Source organism: Squalius cephalus (assembly GCF_949319135.1).
Source record: "Squalius cephalus genome assembly, chromosome: 1".
NCBI lineage: Eukaryota > Metazoa > Chordata > Actinopteri > Cypriniformes > Leuciscidae > Squalius > Squalius cephalus.
Genome location: NC_137122.1, coordinates 46,341,369 through 46,350,761, shown reverse-complemented (window position 1 = coordinate 46,350,761; position 9,393 = coordinate 46,341,369).

Here is a 9,393-nt window from a genome sequence, read left to right as displayed (position 1 = left end):
AGGGGGATCCCTGTTAAAAAGGCCCGTAAAGAACCAGCGACTCCACTGTTACCTGATGGCCCAGCTTACGTGGCACACTAAAGGTAATCACACACAATGGAGGATTAGACTTCCACATAAATTACTGGTGTCAATAACATAAGAACATTTAAGCATTTTTAAGATGCCAGATCACCAATATTTATTCTTTAAAAAGTTAAGGTGTATCTTACCATTAACTCTTTCCCCACCATTGACATATTTTTTCAGATTTTCTCAGCTTTATGTTCAAAATGTTGCTTTTAAAAAACAAAAGAAAAAACAAACTTACCCAAATTCAAGTGTTGACACAAAGAATGCATGCTTTATTTTATTTTTTATAGCAGAGGGTCTGTTCTTTCTTGTGACATATTGTATGTTCAGATATTCAGACAACAAAATATTCTGTGGGTCATGAAAGTTTTGTGAAAATGATAAAAAATGATGGTCCAAAATGTTGGGCTGGTCCAAAAATAAGGCTGGTCCAAAAGGTAAGGCTGGTCCAAAAATCCAAAAGGTTGGCAACTTTTTTTTTTTTTTTTAATGCTGGCGGGGATAGAGTTAAGCAAAGCCCTGCTGAGACTGATACTTAATATCATTCTATACACTGTAAAATAAATATTTTCATGATTTGTATAATCACAAAATTGTTATGTGGTTATTATAATTATGTGGTTAATATTATGTGGTTGAGATAACATCATAATTTGAGTTTCTGTTGACAATCTTCTTTATTGTATTAACTCATTTTTTTTATTTCAATGAAATAAAATGCAACCAGGTTACTTACTTTTTTAAGTTAAACCAACAATACTGTTTTACAGTGTATTAAGAAAAAAGGTGTAAATCACGTATATTGCTTATGTGTGGCTCTAAAACATACTCAAACTTTTTATATTTATTTAGCTGTCTCTTTAATTCAAAATGACTTACAAATTAGGAAAATCACAAGCATTTTCTCAAAGTCACAAGCACTTTTTTCAGTTGCACTTTATTTAACAGTACGTGCACTTACAGTGTACTTACCTAAGAAAGTACTGGTTAATACAAGGTAACATGGGTTAAGGTTAGGTTTATAGGGGTAGGTTCAGGGTTAGTACCTACTTATTACCCAGTTATTGTAATTACTATAATGAGTACATAGTATGTTCATGGGGAACAGGACTGTAAAATAAAGTGTTACTCTTTTTTCATAGTTAAATGTATAAAATTAGGCTATTTTTCCACTACAATTCAAAGGTCTTTTTTTACATTTTATTTTTACAGAAATTAATACTTTTATTCATCAAAGATGCATGAAATGTAACATTTTAATATACCATTTGTTTTTGAACGTGCATGTTAAATAAATTCAAGTACATATCTCAACCAGGCTGCATGCACTTGAGTCTTACAGGAAATAGTTCTTTGCAAAGAACGTTCCTGGCACATCGCCCCCTAAGGTTGGTAAGAAATAATAAATCCGTACAAGTGAGCGCAAGTGTAACTTTGTGTGTGGAAGAATGTGCTTGCCTGTGTTTCTCTGGGGAAAAGTTAAAAAGAATTTATTCAAATTTACCTTCACTCTTGATGCAATGATTACTTTTAACCCATTTACTTGTGAACTGTGAAATATTATATTGCAGTTGCAATGATTGCAGTTATCTATTTATTTATTTATACTCATTTAGACCATATTTAATAAGGGTTACAAGAAGCAATATCACTATATTAAAAAGTGCAGGATTATTTGTGATAAAACATAAGGATAGCCCTTACAAAACATAAGTATACTTCAAGTTCATTTTATTAATAGAGTTCAAGTAAAGTTTTTAAGTATATTTTATGTATATTTTATGTAATAAGTATACTAATATCATTGTAGCATACTTGCAAGTGAACTATTTCAATAATACTTGGGACTTATACTAAATAGAAGTATACTTATAATTATACTTTAAGTGTAACGGCAGTAAACTTTGAGTACACATAGTTTAGTTTGTACTGCAAGTAGCCTATGCTACAAGTGAAAATAATATAAGTATACTGATAGTTTACTAGTTAATACTTGTAGCACATTTATTAGTTTATGAAAGTTCACTTTGAAGCATAGTCTCAGTAAACTACTTGTTTAGTAATTTTATACAGCAAGCATACTTGTAAGTTTTCTTCAGAACGTTGCATCATATAGGCCTGGTTTCACAGACAGACATAGACATAGATTTAGCAAGGTTTGGGCTTTAGTTCAATTAGGACATTTAAGTAGCTTTTATAAACAAGCCTTTGAAAAAAATATTAGCCTACTTGTGTGCAGCTTGAGACAAAACAATGGCACTGATATATTTTAAGATACGTCAGAGCAAGTTGCTTCATTTAAAACCGATCAAAGTCAAACATGCATTTTAGTCTGGGACTAAACTTAAGCCTTGTCTGTGAAAGCGGTGGTTTGTTGACTATTTACATATTATTTTCGCAATTTACGTATACTACTATTTTTCAATCTTAATCTGCTTAAAAAACATTTTATTCTTCATGCATTCTTTTTTATCAACATTTGAATGTGGGTAAATTTCATTAAAAAAAGCAATATTTTGAACAAAAAGCTGAGAAAATTGTGTTTTGGTCAAAGACTATCGGTTGGATTCAGAACGATGATAAAAACACAGATGGAGTAGATCAAGTCCATCAACACCCCCAAAGCTTCACAGTCCTACTTCTTCCTGGGTCTAGATTTCATTCAATAACGTTTGGCAGTTATGATTTATATGCTGTTTGATGGTCGCGTTGGATCACATGTTTGTATTTATGCTTCCATTGTGCTTCCATTGCTTGTTTCTGCTTCTTCTTCTTCGGCAGTGTTTTGATCTAGAGATTCTGTGCTCTTTCAGAAGACGTGTAATAACGCCCCTATCGTATAACAGTGAACATTTCTATTAGGTACATCCGTGCAGCAAAATGTTTCAAAAAGTGGTGGGGACAATCTTTTCAACCCTTGCAAAAAGTGGTGGGTACATGTCAAAACCGTCCCACCCGCAAAGTATGCCTATGCTATGACGATTTGTAGAATAAATAGTGCGAGTAGTGTCTTCACACTGAAAATCCCAAACAGAAAAAGTGCACTATAACGGTCACAGCTTTAATTATGTAGCGGAGAAGGGGCAATCAGACTCCAATTTTAAATGACCAAATAACCTTATAAACTTCATACACTACACGGTTAAGTGCGTTGTGCATAAGTACATAGTGTATAAGTGTATAGTGCGTCATTTGGGACACAACTTTAGACTTTTCTGTCAGTGTAAGGCACGTAGCAAAGTGTAGCTATCTTTAAGAAAGCTACATAAAAAATAGACTGGCAGTATACTTCTTTTTAGTTTAAAAGAAGTATAATAGCACACTTGAACAAACTCCTTTTTTGTAAGGGAAAGCTTAAATAGCATTTGTCAGCCGCAGGAAAATTAAATGAATGAACATTAACCTATAACATTAGTATTTTTACACATAGACCAACAGCATTGGGTCACTGTCTCTGGGACCCAAACATAAACATAAAGTGATTCATAAAAACTCTCAATTGTTGTCTACACCCACCTGTTAAATATAGTGCTGTCTGCCTCCCTCTCCTATTTATGCTTATTATTTGCATTTATAAATCTATATCCTGATTTCTGCACAGAATGGATTTTCCTGTACTGAAAGCTAACCTTTTTGTTTTTCGCTCTGCCCCCAAGCCTCTCTCTCTCCCTCTGTCTGTTTTTCCATGACTCATGAAAGCACTCTGACGAATTACAGAGGTCTCAACAGATGGAAAAACTCTGCTGTTACGACTGACCACAACCACTGACCTGAAATCAGCTGCATGCTCATCTCACGTGGGATTTAGCCACCCTAAGCTGATCTAACATCAGAGATAGATAGCACTCAGTTTCTACCCCCCTTATAGTTTTGTCTGGAGTGAGTAAGACAGTGGATGTGGAAAGGAGGAGGGGAAGTAACAGGGAAAGAGGTATTCCAGATGTGTCCCCCTGCTGGTGTTGATGCAACAAGGTTAAATGATACTGTGTGACTCAAATCAACACGCGAATGAATAAAGAGAAAAACAAAGCGACGAGGGGAGAAATGACAAGAAAGATATATGCTATATGCAAGAGTCAAGACTACATTTCAGTGAATGTGTTTGTAGGTTTTGAGGGAATAGAGGAATACAGGGTCGGCTTATTTCACAGATGGAATGGCCGATATGCAGCATGAAGCCTTCTCACTGGTCATTGTTTGACACCCACATGATGAGCGGTCTCTACTGCTTCGTCTGTTATTAGGGCCCAAGCTCAGAAAGGCTTCGCTACCAGCGAAGTTATCCTCTCATTGCTGAGAGATATAATGTTTCAGTAGTGAAGCTGTATTATTTATAAAAGTCACTGGCAGAGGTTGAAAACCAGATCCTGAATGTTTCTGTGTTCGTGCAATTTCTTTTATTGTGATTCATTTGTGTTAATTTATTGTGCCAGTGTAAATGCAGCCTTAGCTTGATTAATAAAATAAATGCATAGAAACAGTTCATTTGTAAGGGAACCTACAATATAGTTTTATACAATTAGTTTAATAGTTAGGTTAATAAAAATATAAAAAGACCTTAAGATGACTGCTGGACTTAAAACATTTTGAGCTGCAAAAGATAACTTTGCACTCATTTCAAAGTGACCTATGACATCTTCTGACATGATCTTATGGATGTGGCTGTTGTGGTTCACGGTAGTGGCACCAACTGCTGCAGTAAATGTGGGGTATTCAGACGACTTTGATGTGCTTCTTTGACATTTGCCGGTTTTAAATTCATACTGCCTGTCATGCACCGTTACCCTAAAGCCACCGGGGTGGCGGTGCCACCGGCTTGGGCCCGCCATCGCTGCTTGCAGCTATATTTTCTCCTTTGCTTTTCGATTTTTTTCAACCTTTTCTCTCCCACACTTATTTTTTGTTCCCATCTGTAAGCCAAAACTCCCCTGTCATTCATAGGACGAATCACCATGATTTTACCTACTAATATGCAACACTTTACTATAAGGTTAGACAGTATTAACATTAAAGAATAAATTATGCATCACAACAATGTATTACAGTTGTATAACAAGGTAATACAATTGGTTAATGCTGATTTTGAAATATTCTATTGTTCATTGTGCATTAATGTTAACATACACTGTATATTTTTAACATTAAAAGTTGTATCTATAGAAATAAATATTAAACAAGAAATACACTTCTGTTCAAAAGTTTGGGGTCAGTATATTTTTTAAAGAAATAATGCTGTTATACAGTAAGGACACATTCATTTGTTCAAAAGTGACAGTAAAGACATTTATAAAGTTACAAAATATTTCTATTTCAAATTAATGCTGTTCTTTTGAACTTTCTATTCAAAGAATCCCGACAAAAACGCATCATATAATCATATTAGGATGATTTCTGAAGGATCATCTGACACAGAAGACTGAAGCAATGATGCTGAAAATTCAGGTTTGCATCAGGAATAAATTACATTTGCAAATAGAAAAAAGTGTAATAATATTTCACATAAGATTACTGTTTGTACTGTATTTTTAATCAAATAAATGCAGCTTGGTGAGCATAAGAGACTTCTATGAAAAAACATTTAAAATCATCTTACCGAGCAAAATGTTTTAATGGTAGTTTAATCCAAATTAACCAAGTTAAGTGCATTAACTGTTAAACAACATTTCTGTTAAGTGCTACAAGATCATATAAGACATTGTTAAAATAAAGACTCATTTTATATTATTTAAAAAAATGATGGAACCAAGTGTCAATTTTACAGGGAGTTCCAACCGCTGATTACAACTTCCATATGTTTACAGACGCCATTGCTTTGTTTGAAGAAGACGTATATTTCTCTTTTTATCTCCCTCCTCCCTCTCTGTTCTACAGCTAAACTACTGCCACATCAACACTAGGAGTACGCTGGAGTATGAGAGAAGACAGTAATGAAGGGAAAAACTGTAGGGGGGAGCAGATGTCCTGAAGTCGAACTCATTGAGGAGGAGGAGTGAAGAGAAGACAGACACGTGCCTTCAAGAAGATTTCTCTCCAGAAATAAGTTCAGGAGGAGAGAGAAAGATTTAAGGAAAGTGGAATTAAAGGTAGTAAATAAACATTAGTTTATCATTTACAGTTACTACACCCCACGTAATTCTATTTCTGATGCCATGTGTTGCTCAGGAGAGGCTCTTTGTGCACAGAGCCTGGATCTGCATTATTTCAGTAAAAGAAAGTGAATTAGCCATTAGTTTACTGACTGAATATTTTTTTATTATAAAAAAAAAATACATAACAGACCATGTATTTCCAAAAATGTGATGACAAGAAAAAGACTGAATCCAATATTTCACATTTATTAAAATTGCATAAAGCTTAATTTTTCATATGATAAATAGCTTTAAATATTTTAGATATTTTTACCTCAGCTACATTTATGGTATTTTTTTTGGTCAACAAGTCTCTCTGAAATTACCAAATTGTTGTTTTTTGCTTGGTGAATTGGTGAAATATTTGTTTAATCATAAAGTTATAGGGGAAACTAATCAAACTAATAAAGTAGAGATTTACCAAGTTCTTAAAATATTTTATCCTGTTCTGAATAAAATGATTACTCTGGTAAATATTACCTGCATTCGCATATACATGTCATTCAAAAGTTTGGGGGTCAGTAAGACTTTATTTTCAAAGAAATGAATACTTTCATTCAGCAAGAATGCGTTAAATTGACCAAAGCTCACAGTAAAGACATTTATAATGTTACAAAAGATTTTATGTCAAATAAACATACAACAAACAATAAAACATCCTGAAAAAGAGTATCATGGTTTCCACAACAATATAAGCTGTGCAACTATTCACAACATTGATAATAAAATGTCTCTTGCAGCAAATCATCATATTAGACTGATTTCTGAAGGTGTGACACTGAAGACTGGAGTAGCTACATTTTAAAACATATAAACATAGAAAACAGCTATTTTAAATTGTTTCACAATTACTCTTTGACTGTATTTTTTCTCAGAAAAAATAAGCTTAGTGTTAAGAAACTTCTGACTCCAAACTTTTGAACAGTATTGTATATGGAAACACAAGCAGAACAAACTTGTGTTTATAATTCATGCATAATTCTTACATTGCTGCATTCTGTTCAATTTATAATTTATTTCCACGGAAATTTGATAATAATAGCCTACCCAATGCTTCTAGTTCTAACTAGAGAATGTCTGGCACTTGACTGGCGCCCTTACATGTCATTTTGTGAGCCTCTAAAAAACGGCAAGTCTCACACACAAACAGGAGAGGGGGACAGAGATTAGCTCCACATACGGACATCATGCAAACGAACCCTCACAAGCCAGGGGGAGGCTGGACGAGAGGAAAATGAGGTAGGTGGAGAATGAAAAAGAAGTGGGTGTGGTTGGAGACTCAAAATAATGTGACTTAGATTAAAAAAGAAGAAACTGAGTTTAAAGTATAGCCTATAGCTAAACATGAATGACACATCAGAAAGTGGGATGCCAACGCTGTGATTGTGTGTTTGAGCGGGAGAGTACGAGGGGGAAATAAAATAAAATAGGCTAATAACATCAAATGCGCTGACGTGCCTTAATGTTTTTGTTTGCTAAGCGAGTTTTAACATTTGTCCTTCCAAAAGTCTGGATATCACTTCTGGGAATCTGGGCATTATTTAAATTCGGCATTTCTTCCCTATTGTGATGTATATCTGAGTGAAATGGCATCTTGAACAAGAAAATATTAATTGCTATTGCAGTGTTGTCACTGAGTGACAGTTTTTTCCGCACAGTAGGCAACAGCATTATTTACAGTAAGCTACACTACTAGCAGTCTGTGCCAACTCCCAAACTGACACATTTAAATCCTACAAAAACAAACTTCTACATGGAGGTCTATACAGCTATAAAGGACTAGCGATGGTTGAAGGTTTAGTGATATAGGATTGCACCTTTAAATCTCCCGTTCACTCTGTGCTTCTCTCTGAAGTTGCCTACTTGCCTCTACCTGCCTGCAGCATAACTTAAGTGCCTTTATTTCTCTCTCTCTCTCTCTCTGCTGAACACAGGTCCAAATGACTTACAATCTGCTGTAAAAATTAGTTCACGAACAACACATTCAAACAAAAGTCCACCGACTCGTATTTACTACAGTAGCCTACATCCATCCGATAATATTTCATTGCCATTGATGGCAGAAGACAAAACTGCTTTGATTATACTCTATTACTAGATTGGAATGACTCAATAAGGGAGGAGAAAACAACCAATCATCATCAATCATCAATCAGCCAAATACTTTTTAAATTGGCCATTTGTTGTTTAATACCTTTACTTTTGTTGTTTTAATTGTATTTATTTATTCTGCCATTGTGGCCTAAAAAAACATAAGGGATTTATATTAAACATTTCAAAAATTAGATATAGGGAATACTTGGGGATGGCGTGAATAAAAGAAGCTTTGGTAGAGAAAAAAATTAGCATTTAGCATTTAGAAACTGGAATCTCTTTTTCTCCTCCAGACATACTGACATTCCTCAGGCTTTGGAGAGAAGGATGATGATCTTCCCACCTTCCTCTCTCCTTAGCTTTCTTCATTTGCCTGCAATCTGATCAGGAGTCTTGGAAGGATATTTTGTCAGACTGACAAGCTGTGCTGTCAATTGGAAGTGAGAGATTTCCTCTTTTCTTTTGACCTTCATTTAATATTCTTCCACATACTTAATTCTATAGTCTAAAGTCCCAGCAGGTCAGTATAATACTGATACAGGATAATGTTCTTATGCAACACATATCTATTCCAGCATCGACATATTATCTGTTTAAATCAGAATGCTTCATAAATTACTGCCAGGCTGGCGGGGTAGTGAGAAAGTACATTTTTTTGGCAGAAAATAGAAACTCAGCATCTCTGAAGTAGCCTAGCCTATACTAAAGAGGCTTCAAATCATCATGTAGAGATTTAAACACCAGTATAATAAAATTTTGTCAAAACTGTGATTTTAAAAGCTAAAATGTCACATCACCAGATCTTATTAGCGTGACTGATCAGCAGATCTGAAACTGAAAGAAAAGAGGAAAAGAAAATATCCACAACATACAGCATAACTGGCGCCCTCTACTGGCCCTCCAGCCAAAAAAATATTAGAGATTTCATAAAGAGCCTCGAATGAAGAGAACTAACCTGAGATAAGATTGTAACATCTGAACAAATATAAGCGATTAACAGAGTTCCTGTTCAAAATGTAGAGGAAAGTGAAAATAAAATAATAATATTATTATAATAAAAAATATTATACTAAAAATTATAATAAAAATTATTATTATA